The sequence below is a fragment of the Stenella coeruleoalba genome, assembly GCF_951394435.1.
Source record: "Stenella coeruleoalba genome assembly, contig: scaffold_165, whole genome shotgun sequence".
In the NCBI taxonomy this organism is placed as follows: domain Eukaryota; kingdom Metazoa; phylum Chordata; class Mammalia; order Artiodactyla; family Delphinidae; genus Stenella; species Stenella coeruleoalba.
Window position 1 is genome coordinate 642,464 of NW_027646037.1, and position 13,037 is coordinate 655,500.

The 13,037-nt window shown below is 43.5% G+C and overlaps 1 long non-coding RNA gene across 1 annotated transcript in view; it reads right to left on the bottom strand.

The window, feature by feature from the left end:
- LOC307181370 overlaps nt 1-12,834 on the bottom strand; it is a 161,236-nt gene extending 148,402 nt beyond the window's left edge. Inside the window, exon 1 of the long non-coding RNA XR_013826606.1 lies at nt 12,776-12,834. This is a non-coding gene — a long non-coding RNA (uncharacterized lncRNA). The remainder of the gene's footprint in view (nt 1-12,775) is intronic.
- Nucleotides 12,835-13,037: the final 203 nt, after the last annotated feature.

Consider the following 13,037-nt stretch of genomic DNA (forward strand, 5'->3'; position numbering starts at 1 on the left):
CTATAGCTTAGGGAATTTAAAATCAAAAAGACACAGCCACCCCAAAGTTTGGAACGGCTCTGTTTACAAGAACCTCGTTTACAGTACAAGTTCAACATCGCAGAAAGTGAAAAATGGATAAAGAAGTTGTGGTATTTACTTACAAAGCAATATCACTCAGCAATGAAATCTGTGTCATCAGGCCCTTAGCAGCACAATGAGTGGATTCAGGTATGATGATTCTAACTGAAATAAGTCACACAGAAAAAGAAACATCATAAGATATCAGTAATACACGGAATGTAAACTTGGCTACACAGGAACTGAATTACAGAACAGAACAGGGTCTCAAATTTAGAAAACCAACTTATGCTTGCTTAAGGGGAAAGGTGAGGTGGGGTGCTGCATAAAACCAGAGATTGAAATGAGCACAGATAAAGTTCCTTAAGTCAAATATGGAATAGACAAGAGCTACTCCTTGCTCAACGAAATGGACTCAACACCGCATATTAAACGCCTAAGAATGTACCTGACTAGTAAGTATCTTAAAACCTATGGATTGCTATGTCTCCAAAAGAGAATCAAGCATGTGTACAAGGGCATAAACGCAGCAGTGATAGGATTGGAGAGGTTCGGTGAGCAAATGAAGACCCTTTGAAGTCATATTGCATGGTACCCATTACACGGGTCTCAACTCTCCAGGTTTAAGGTATTCTTCCTTCAGCTAAAACATGCATGTGGAACCCAAGTATGATCAACCATGTGAACGGGAGACGTGTTCAAATATGTCTCAGTTTTCCTCCCCTGGTACTCGGGTGCAACATTCCAGACGCTTTACTAACACTCTCCCCACTTTGAGAGTCAGCGCCTTTAACCTCCTGTTTGGCCCAGTTTGCAATTTCTGCGGAAGATGAACAGGAATAGCGAGAACCAATGAGAGGCTAGCTGGAGGTGTCTGGACGGGCAAATTTAACTCTCATTTCCCACCAGGAAGAGGAATTAACCAAAGGCTCAGCGTGCCGTGCCGGAACCAGATTAGGGCCTGAAACCATCCTGCGGTGTTGCGGCCAGGTCACAAGAAAGCAAGTTGAAGAAAGGAGCTCAGGGGCACTGTAATTCACAAACCTGCAGAGTTATAAATGACAGCTATCGTCCAAAAATAGACTGAAGTAAGGCTGCCAAGAGGACTTGAAAGCGGGGCAGAATTGCAGGAAACCGATTTCAGGAGGTAGACTGGAATTGCATTGAAAGCATAGGAAAAGAGGCAGAACGTCCACAATGATGCACTTGGCCAAAAAGGGCGTATGCGTTTTTTCCTGAATATATTCAGGAAAAAACGCATACGCCCTTTTTGGCCAACCAAGCAAGCTTGCAAAGGAAATCTGCACTACAATGAAGTCTCACTTCCCCCCGGTCAAAAGGGCCATCTGAAAAAAGTGTAAAATCCAGAAAGGCAGGACAGGCCATGGAGAACTGGGAGCCTTGTTATGCTGATGGGCGGGATGTAAATTGCCAACAACCACTCGGGAGAAGTGTATGGTGTTTCCTGAAACATCTAAAAAACAAAGCAACAGAACCTAGGGCACTTCCACTTATGGTCCTATAGCTTAGGGAAATTAAAATCAAAAAGACACAGCCACCCCAAAGTTTGGAACGGCTCTGTTTACAAGAACCTCGTTTACAGTACAAGTTCAACATCGCAGAAAGTGAAAAATGGATAAAGAAGTTGTGGTATTTACTTACAAAGCAATATCACTCAGCAATGAAATCTGTGTCATCAGGCCCTTAGCAGCACAGTGAGTGGATTCAGGTATGATGATTCTAACTGAAATAAGTCACACAGAAAAAGAAACATCATAAGATATCAGTAATACACGGAATGTAAACTTGGCTACACAGGAACTGAATTACAGAACAGAACAGGGTCTCAAATTTAGAAAACCAACTTATTCTTGCTTAAGGGTAAAGGTGAGTTGGGGTGCTGCATAAAACCAGAGATTGAAATGAGCACAGATAAAGTTCCTTAAGCCAAATATGGAATAGACAAGAGCTACTCCTTGCTCAACGAAATGGACTCAACACCGCATATTAAACGCCTAAGAATGTACCTGACTAGTAAGTATCTTAAAACCTATGGATTGCTATGTCTCCGAAAGAGAATCAAGCATGTGTACAGGGGCATAAACGCAGCAGTGATAGGATTGGAGAGGTTTGGTGAGCAAATGAAGACCCTTTGAAGTCATATTGCATGGTACCCATTCCACGGGTTTCAACTACCCAGGTTTAAGGTATTCTTCCTTCAGCTAAAACATGCATGTGGAACCTAGAGTATGATCAACCATGTGATCGGGAGACGTGTTCAAATATGTCTCAGTTTTCCGCCCCTGGTACTCGGGTGCAACATTCCAGACGCTTTACTAACACTCTCCCCACTTGGAGACTCAGCGCCTTTAACCTCCTGATTGGCCCAGTTTGCAATTTCTGCAGAAGATGAACAGGAATAGCGAGAACCAATGAGAGACTAGCTGGAGGTGTCTGAACGGGCAAATTTAACTCTCATTTCCCACCAGGAAAAGGAAATAACCAAAGGCTCAGCGTGCCGTGCCGGAACCAGATTAGGGCCTGAAGCCATCTTGCGGTGTTGCGGCCAGGTCACAAGAAAGCAAGTTGAAGAAAGGAGCTCAGGGGCACTGTAATTCACAAACCTGCAGAGTTATAAATGACAGCTATCGTCCAAAAATAGACTGAAGTAAGGCTGCCAAGAGGACTTGAAAGCGGGGCAGAATTGCAGGAAACCGATTTCAGGAGGTAGACTGGAATTGCATTGAAAGCATAGGAAAAGAGGCAGAACGTCCACAATGATGCACTTGGCCAAAAAGGGCGTATGCGTTTTTTCCTGAATATATTCAGGAAAAAATGCATACGCCCTTTTTGGCCAACCAAGCAAGCTTGCAAAGGAAATCTGCACTACAATGAAGTCTCACTTCCCCCCGGTCAAAAGGGCCATCTGAAAAAAGTGTAAAATCCAGAAAGGCAGGACAGGTCATGGAGAACTGGGAACCTTGTTATGCTGATGGGCGGGATGTAAATTGCCAACAACCACTCGGGAGAAGTGTATGGTGTTTCCTGAAACATCTAAAAAACAAAGCAACAGAACCTAGGGCACTTCCACTTATGGTCCTATAGCTTAGGGAAATTAAAATCAAAAAGACACAGCCACCCCAAAGTTTGGAACGGCTCTGTTTACAAGAACCTCGTTTACAGTACAAGTTCAACATCGCAGAAAGTGAAAAATGGATAAAGAAGTTGTGGTATTTACTTACAAAGCAATATCACTCAGCAATGAAATCTGTGTCATCAGGCCCTTAGCAGCACAGTGAGTGGATTCAGGTATGATGATTCTAACTGAAATAAGTCACACAGAAAAAGAAACATCATAAGATATCAGTAATACACGGAATGTAAACTTGGCTACACAGGAACTGAATTACAGAACAGAACAGGGTCTCAAATTTAGAAAACCAACTTATTCTTCCTTAAGGGTAAAGGTGAGTTGGGGTGCTGCATAAAACCAGAAATTGAAATGAGCACAGATAAAGTTCCTTAAGCCAAATATGGAATAGACAAGAGCTACTCCTTGCTCAACGAAATGGACTCAACACCGCATATCAAACGCCTAAGAATATTCCTGACTAGTAAGTATCTTAAAACCTATGGATTGCTATGTCTCCGAAAGAGAATCAAGCATGTGTACAGGGGCATAAACGCAGCAGTGATAGGATTGGAGAGGTTCGGTGAGCAAATGAAGACCCTTTGAAGTCATATTGCACGGTACCCATTCCACGGGTTTCAACTACCCAGGTTTAAGGTATTCTTCCTTCAGCTAAAACATGCATGTGGAACCTAGAGTATGATCAACCATGTGATCGGGAGACGTGTTCAAATATGTCTCAGTTTTCCTCCCCTGGTACTCGGGTGCAACATTCCAGACGCTTTACTAACACTCTCCCGACCTGGAGAGTCAGTCCCTTTAACCTCCTGTTTGGCCCAGTTTGCAATTTCTGCGGAAGATGAACAGGAATAGCGAGAACCAATGAGAGACTAGCTGGAGGTGTCTGGACGGGCAAATTTAACTCTCATTTCCCACCAGGAAGAGGAATTAACCAAAGGCTCAGCGTGCCGTGCCGGAACCAGATTAGGGCCTGAAGCCATCCTGCGGTGTTGCGGCCAGGTCACAAGAAAGCGAGTTGAAGAAAGGAGCTCAGGGGCACTGTAATTCACAAACCTGCAGAGTTATAAATGACAGCTATCGTCCAAAAATAGACTGAAGTAAGGCTGCCAAGAGGACTTTAAAGCGGGGTAGAATTGCTGGAAACCGATTTCAGGAGGTAGACTGGAATTGCATTGAAAGCATAGGAAAAGAGGCAGAACGTCCACAATGATGCACTTGGCCAAAAAGGGCGTATGCGTTTTTTCTTGAATATATTCAGGAAAAAACGCATACGCCCTTTTTGGCCAACCAAGCAAGCTTGCAAAGGAAATCTGCACTACAATGAAGTCTCACTTCCCCCCGGTCAAAAGGGCCATCTGAAAAAAGTGTAAAATCCAGAAAGGCAACAGGCCATTGAGAACTGGGAGCCTTGTTATGCTGATGGGTGGGATGTAAATTGCCAACAGACACTTGGGAGATGTGTATGGTGTTTCCTGAAACATCTAAAAAACAAAGCAACAGAGCCTAGGGCACTTCCACTTATGGTCCTATAGCTTAGGGAAATTAAAATCAAAAAGACACAGCCACCCCAAAGTTTGGAACGGCTCTGTTTACAAGAACCTCGTTTACAGTACAAGTTCAACATCGCAGAAAGTGAAAAATGGATAAAGAACTTGTGGTACTTACGTACAATGCAGTATCACTCAGCAATGAAATCTATGTCATCAGGCCCGTAGAAGCATAATGAGTAGATTCAGTTACGATGATTCTAACTGAAATAAGTCACACAGAAAAAGAAACATCATAAGATATCAGTAATACACGGAATGGAAACTTGGCTACACAGGAACTGAATTACAGAACAGAACAGGGTCTCAAATTTAGAAAAACAACTTATTCTTGCTTAAGGGTAAAGGTGAGTTGGGGTGCTGCATAAAACCAGAGATTGAAATGAGCACAGATAAAGTTCCTTAAGCCAAATATGGAATAGACAAGAGCTACTCCTTGCTCAACGAAATGGACTCAACACACCATATTAAACGCCTAAGAATGTACCTGACTTGTAAGTATCTTAAAACCTATGGATTGCTATGTCTCCGAAAGAGAATCAAGCATGTGTACAGGGGCATAAACGCAGCAGTGATAGGATTGGAGAGGTTCGGTGAGCAAATGAAGACCCTTTGAAGTCATATTGCATGGTACCCATTCCACGGGTTTCAACTACCCAGGTTTAAGGTATTCTTCCTTCAGCTAAAACATGCATGTGGAACCTAGAGTATGATCAACCATGTGATCGGGAGACGTGTTCAAATATGTCTCAGTTTTCCTCCCCTGGTACTCGGGTGCAACATTCCAGACGCTTTACTAACACTCTCCCCTCTTGGAGAGTCAGTCCCTTTAACCTCCTGTTTGGCCCAGTTTGCAATTTCTGCGGAAGATGAACAGGAATAGTGAGAACCAATGAGAGGCTAGCTGGAGGTGTCTGGACGGGCAAATTTAACTCTCATTTCCCACCAGGAAGAGGAAATAACCAAAGGCTCAGCGTGCCGTACCGGAACCAGATTAGGGCCTGAAGCCGTCCTGCGGTGTTGCGGCCAGGTCACAAGAAAGCGAGTTGAAGAAAGGAGCTCAGGGGCACTGTAATTCACAAACCTGCAGAGTTATAAATGACAGCTATCGTCCAAAAATAGACTGAAGTAAGGCTGCCAAGAGGACTTGAAAGCGGGGCAGAATTGCAGGAAACCGATTTCAGGAGGTAGACTGGAATTGCATTGAAAGCATAGGAAAAGAGGCAGAACGTCCACAATGATGCACTTGGCCAAAAAGGGCGTATGCATTTTTTCCTGAATATATTCAGGAAAAAACGCATACGCCCTTTTTGGCCAACCAAGCAAGCTTGCAAAGGAAATCTGCACTACAATGAAGTCTCACTTCCCCCCGGTCAAAAGGGCCATCTGAAAAAAGTGTAAAATCCAGAAAGGCAGGACAGGCCATGGAGAACTGGGAGCCTTGTTATGCTGATGGGCGGGATGTAAATTGCCAACAACCACTCGGGAGAAGTGTATGGTGTTTCCTGAAACATCTAAAAAACAAAGCAACAGAGCCTAGGGCACTTCCACTTATGGTCCTATAGCTTAGGGAAATTAAAATCAAAAAGACACAGCCACCCCAAAGTTTGGGATGCCTCCGTTTACAAGAACCTCGTTTACCGTACAAGTTCAATATCACAGAAAGTGAAAAATGGATAAAGAACTTGTGGTACTTACGTACAATGCAGTATCACTCAGCAATGAAATCTATGTCATCAGGCCCGTAGCAGCATAATGAGTGGATTCAGGTACGATGATTCTAACTGAAATAAGTCACACAGAAAAAGAAACATCATAAGATATCACTAATACACGGAATGTAAACTTGGCTACACAGGAACTGTATTCCAAAACAGAACGGGGTCTCAAATTTAGAAAACCAACTTATGCTTGCTTAAGGGGAAAGGTGAGTTGGGGTGCTGCATAAAACCAGAGATTGAAATGAGCACAGATAAAGTTCCTTAAGCCAAATATGGAATAGACAAGAGCTACTCCTTGCTCAACGAAATGGACTCAACACTGCATATTAAACGCCTAAGAATGTACCTGACTAGTAAGTATCTAAAAATCTATGGATTGCTATGTCTCCGAAAGAGAATCAAGCATGTGTACAGGGGCATAAACGCAGCAGTGATAGGATTGGAGAGGTTCGGTGAGCAAATGAAGACCCTTTGAAGTCATATTGCATGGTACCCATTACACGGGTCTTAACTCTCCAGGTTTAAGGTATTCTTCCTTCAGCTAAAACATGCATGTGGAACCCAAGTATGATCAACCATGTGAATGGGAGACGTGTTCAAATATGTCTCAGTTTTCCTCCTCTGGTACTCGGGTGCAACATTCCAGACGCTTTACTAACACTCTCCCCACTTGGAGAGTCAGCGCCTTTAACCTCCTGTTTGGCCCAGTTTGCAATTTCTGCGGAAGATGAACAGGAATAGCGAGAACCAATGAGAGGTTAGCTGGAGGTGTCTGGACGGTCAAATTTAACTCTCATTTCCCACCAGGAAGAGGAAATAACCAAAGGCTCAGCGTGCCGTACCGGAACCAGATTAGGGCCTGAAGCCATCCTGCGGTGTTGCGGCCAGCTCAAAAGAAAGCGAGTTGAAGAAAGGAGCTCAGGGGCACTGTAATTCACAAACCTGCAGAGTTATAAATGACAGCTATCGTCCAAAAATAGACTGAAGTAAGGCTGCCAAGAGGACTTGAAAGCGGGGCAGAATTGCAGGAAACCGATTTCAGGAGGTAGACTGGAATTGCATTGAAAGCATAGGAAAAGAGGCAGAACGTCCACAATGATGCACTTGGCCAAAAAGGGTGTATGCGTTTTTTCCTGAATATATTCAGGAAAAAACGCATACGCCCTTTTTGGCCAACCAAGCAAGCTTGCAAAGGAAATCTGCACTACAATGAAGTCTCACTTCCCCCTGGTCAAAAGGGCCATCTGAAAAAAGTGTAAAATCCAGAAAGGCAGGACAGGCCATGGAGAACTGGGAGCCTTGTTATGCTGATGGGCGGGATGTAAATTGCCAACAGACACTCGGGAGAAGTGTATGGTGTTTCCTGAAACATCTTAAAAACAAAGCAACAGAACCTAGGGCACTTCCACTTATGGTCCTATAGCTTAGGGAAATTAAAATCAAAAAGACACAGCCACCCCAAAGTTTGGAACGGCTCTGTTTACAAGAACCTCGTTTACAGTACAAGTTCAACATCGCAGAAAGTGAAAAATGGATAAAGAAGTTGTGGTATTTACTTACAAAGCAATATCACTCAGCAATGAAATCTGTGTCATCAGGCCCTTAGCAGCACAATGAGTGGATTCAGGTATGATGATTCTAACTGAAGTAAGTCACACAGAAAAAGAAACATCATAAGATATCAGTAATACACGGAATGTAAACTTGGCTACACAGGAACTGAATTACAGAACAGAACAGGGTCTCAAATTTAGAAAACCAACTTATTCTTGCTTAAGGGTAAAGGTGAGTTGGGGTGCTGCATAAAACCAGAGATTGAAATGAGCACAGATAAAGTTCCTTAAGCCAAATATGGAATAGACAAGAGCTACTCCTTGCTCAACGAAATGGACTCAACACCCCATATTAAACGCCTAAGAATGTACCTGACTAGTAAGTATCTTAAAACCTATGGATTGCTATGTCTCCGAAAGAGAATCAAGCATGTGTACAGGGGCATAAACGCAGCAGTGATAGGATTGGAGAGGTTCGGTGAGCAAATGAAGACTCTTTGAAGTCATATTGCATGGTACCCATTCCACGGGTTTCAACTACCCAGGTTTAAGGTATTCTTCCTTCAGCTAAAACATGCATGTGGAACCTAGAGTATGATCAACCATGTGATCGGGAGACGTGTTCAAATATGTCTCAGTTTTCCTCCCCTGGTACTCGGGTGCAACATTCCAGACGCTTTACTAACACTCTCTCCACTTGGAGAGTCAGTCCCTTTAACCTCCTGTTTGGCCCAGTTTGCAATTTCTGCGGAAGATGAACAGGAATAGCGAGAACCAATGAGACGCTAGCTGGAGGTGTCTGGACGGGCAAATTTAACTCTCATTTCCCACCAGGAAGAGGAATTAACCAAAGGCTCAGCATGCCGGGCCGGAACCAGATTAGGGCCTGAAGCCATCCTGCGGTGTTGCGGCCAGGTCACAAGAAAGCGAGTTGAAGAAAGGAGCTCAGGGGCACTGTAATTCACAAACCTGCAGAGTTATAAATGACAGCTATTGTCCAAAAATAGACTGAAGTAAGGCTGCCAAGAGGACTTGAAAGCGGGGCAGAATTGCAGGAAACCGATTTCAGGAGGTAGACTGGAATTGCATTGAAAGCATAGGAAAAGAGGCAGAACGTCCACAATGATGCACTTGGCCAAAAAGGGCATATGCGTTTTTTCCTGAATATAATCAGGAAAAAATGCATACGCACTTTTTGGCCAACCAAGCAAGCTTGCAAAGGAAATCTGCACTACAATGAAGTCTCACTTCCCCCCGGTCAAAAGGGCCATCTGAAAAAAGTGTAAAATCCAGAAAGGCAACAGGCCATTGAGAACTGGGAGCCTTGTTATGCTGATGGGCGGGATGTAAATTGCCAACAGAGACTTGGGAGAAGTGTATGGTGTTTCCTGAAACATCTAAAAAACAAAGCTACAGAGCCTAGGGCACTTCCACTTATGGTCCTATAGCTTAGGGAAATTAAAATAAAAAAGACACAGCCACCCCAAAGTTTGGAACGGCTCTGTTTACAAGAACCTCGTTTACAGTACAAGTTCAACATCGCAGAAAGTGAAAAATGGATAAAGAAGTTGTGGTATTCACTTACAAAGCAATATCACTCAGCAATGAAATCTATGTCATCAGGCCCTTAGCAGCACAATGAGTGGATTCAGGTATGATGATTCTAACTGAAGTAAGTCACACAGAAAAAGAAACATCATAAGATATCAGTAATACACGGAATGTAAACTTGGCTACACAGGAACTGCATTCCAAAACAGAACAGTGTCTCAAATTTCGAAAACCAACTTATGCTTGCTTAAGGGTAAAGGTGAGTTGGGGTGCTGCATAAAACCAGAGATTGAAATGAGCACAGATAAAGTTCCTTAAGTCAAATATGGAATAGACAAGAGCTACTCCTTGCTCAACGAAATGGACTCAACACCGCATATTAAACGCCTAAGAATGTACCTGACTAGTAAGCATCTTAAAACCTATGGATTGCTATGTCTCCGAAAGAGAATCAAGCATGTGTACAGGGGCATAAACGCAGCAGTGATAGGATTGGAGAGGTTCGGTGAGCAAATGAAGACCCTTTGAAGTCATATTGCATGGTACCCATTCCACGGGTCTTAACTCTCCAGGTTTAAGGTATTCTTCCTTCAGCTAAAACATGCATGAGGAACCCAAGTATGATCAACCATGTGAACGGGAGACGTGTTCAAATATGTCTCAGTTTTCCTCCCCTGGTACTCGGGTGCAACATTCCAGACGCTTTACTAACACTCTCCCAACTTGGAGAGTCAGTCCCTTTAACCTCCTGTTTGGCCCAGTTTGCAATTTCTGCGGAAGATGAACAGGAATAGCGAGAACCAATGAGAGGCTAGCTGGAGGTGTCTGGACGGGCAAATTTAACTCTCATTTCCCACCAGGAAGAGGAATTAACCAAAGGCTCAGCATGCCGGGCCAGAACCAGATTAGGGCCTGAAGCCATCCTGCGGTGTTGCGGCCAGCTCAAAAGAAAGCGAGTTGAAGAAAGGAGCTCAGGGGCACTGTAATTCACAAACCTGCAGAGTTATAAATGACAGCTATCGTCCAAAAATAGACTGAAGTAAGGCTGCCAAGAGGACTTGAAAGCGGGGCAGAATTGCAGGAAACCGATTTCAGGAGGTAGACTGGAATTGCATTGAAAGCATAGGAAAAGAGGCAGAACGTCCACAATGATGCACTTGGCCAAAAAGGGCGTATGCGTTTTTTCCTGAATATATTCAGGAAAAAACGCATACGCCCTTTTTGGCCAACCAAGCAAGCTTGCAAAGGAAATCTGCACTACAATGAAGTCTCACTTCCCCCCGGTCAAAAGGGCCATCTGAAAAAAGTGTAAAATCCAGAAAGGCAGGACAGGCCATGGAGAACTGGGAGCCTTGTTATGCTGATGGGCGGGATGTAAATTGCCAACAGACACTCCGGAGAAGTGTATGGTGTTTCCTGAAACATCTAAAAAACAAAGCAACAGAGCCTAGGGCACTGCCACTTATGGTCCTATAGCTTAGGGAAATTAAAATCAAAAAGACACAGCCACCCCAAAGTTTGGGACGCCTCAGTTTACAAGAAACTCGTTTACAGTACAAGTTCAACATCGCAGAAAGTGAAAAATGGATAAAGAAGTTGTGGTATTTACTTACAAAGCAATATCACTCAGCAATGAAATCTATGTCATCAGGCCCTTAGCATCACAATGAGTGGATTCAGGTATGATGATTCTAACTGAAATAAGTCACACAGAAAAAGAAACATCATAAGATATCAGTAATACACGGAATGTAAACTTGGCTACACAGGAACTGAATTACAGAACAGAACAGGGTCTCAAATTTAGAAAACCAACTTATGCTTGCTTAAGGGTAAAGGTGAGTTGGGGTGCTGCATAAAACCAGAGATTGAAATGAGCACAGATAAAGTTCCTTAAGTCAAATATGGAATAGACAAGAGCTACTCCTTGCTCAACGAAATGGACTCAACACCGCATATTAAACGCCTAAGAATGTACCTGACTAGTAAGTATCATAAAACCTATGGATTGCTATGTCTCCAAAAGAGAATCAAGCATGTGTACAGGGGCATAAACGCAGCAGTGATAGGATTGGAGAGGTTCGGTGAGCAAATGAAGACCCTTTGAAGTCATATTGCATGGTACCCATTACACGGGTCTTAACTCTCCAGGTTTAAGGTATTCTTCCTTCAGCTAAAACATGCATGTGGAACCCAAGTATGATCAACCATGTGAATGGGAGACGTGTTCAAATATGTCTCAGTTTTCCTCCTCTGGTACTCGGGTGCAACATTCCAGATGCTTTACTAACACTCTCCCCACTTGGAGAGTCAGCGCCTTTAACCTCCTGTTTGGCCCAGTTTGCAATTTCTGCGGAAGATGAACAGGAATAGCGAGAACCAATGAGAGGCTAGCTGGAGGTGTCTGGACGGGCAAATTTAACTCTCATTTCCCACCAGGAAGAGGAAATAACCAAAGGCTCAGCGTGCCGTACCGGAACCAGATTAGGGCCTGAAGCCATCCTGCGGTGTTGCGGCCAGCTCAAAAGAAAGCGAGTTGAAGAAAGGAGCTCAGGGGCACTGTAATTCACAAACCTGCAGAGTTATAAATGACAGCTATCGTCCAAAAATAGACTGAAGTAAGGCTGCCAAGAGGACTTGAAAGCGGGGCAGAATTGCAGGAAACCGATTTCAGGAGGTAGACTGGAATTGCATTGAAAGCATAGGAAAAGAGGCAGAACGTCCACAATGATGCACTTGGCCAAAAAGGGCGTATGCGTTTTTTCCTGAATATATTCAGGAAAAAACGCATACGCCCTTTTTGGCCAACCAAGCAAGCTTGCAAAGGAAATCTGCACTACAATGAAGTCTCACTTCCCCCCGGTCAAAAGAGCCATCTGAAAAAAGTGTAAAATCCAGAAAGGCAGGACAGGCCATGGAGAACTGGGAGCCTTGTTATGCTGATGGGCGGGATGTAAATTGCCAACAACCACTCGGGAGAAGTGTATGGTGTTTCCTGAAACATCTTAAAAACAAAGCAACAGAACCTAGGGCACTTCCACTTATGGTCCTATAGCTTAGGGAAATTAAAATCAAAAAGACACAGCCACCCCAAAGTTTGGAACGGCTCTGTTTACAAGAACCTCGTTTACAGTACAAGTTCAACATCGCAGAAAGTGAAAAATGGATAAAGAAGTTGTGGTATTTACTTACAAAGCAATATCACTCAGCAATGAAATCTGTCTCATCAGGCCCTTAGCAGCACAATGAGTGGATTCAGGTATGATGATTCTAACTGAAGTAAGTCACACAGAAAAAGAAACATCATAAGATATCAGTAATACACGGAATGTAAACTTGGCTACACAGGAACTGAATTACAGAACAGAACAGGGTCTCAAATTTAGAAAACCAACTTATGCTTGCTTAAGGGTAAAGGTGAGTTAGGGTGCTGCATAAAACCAGAGATTGAAAT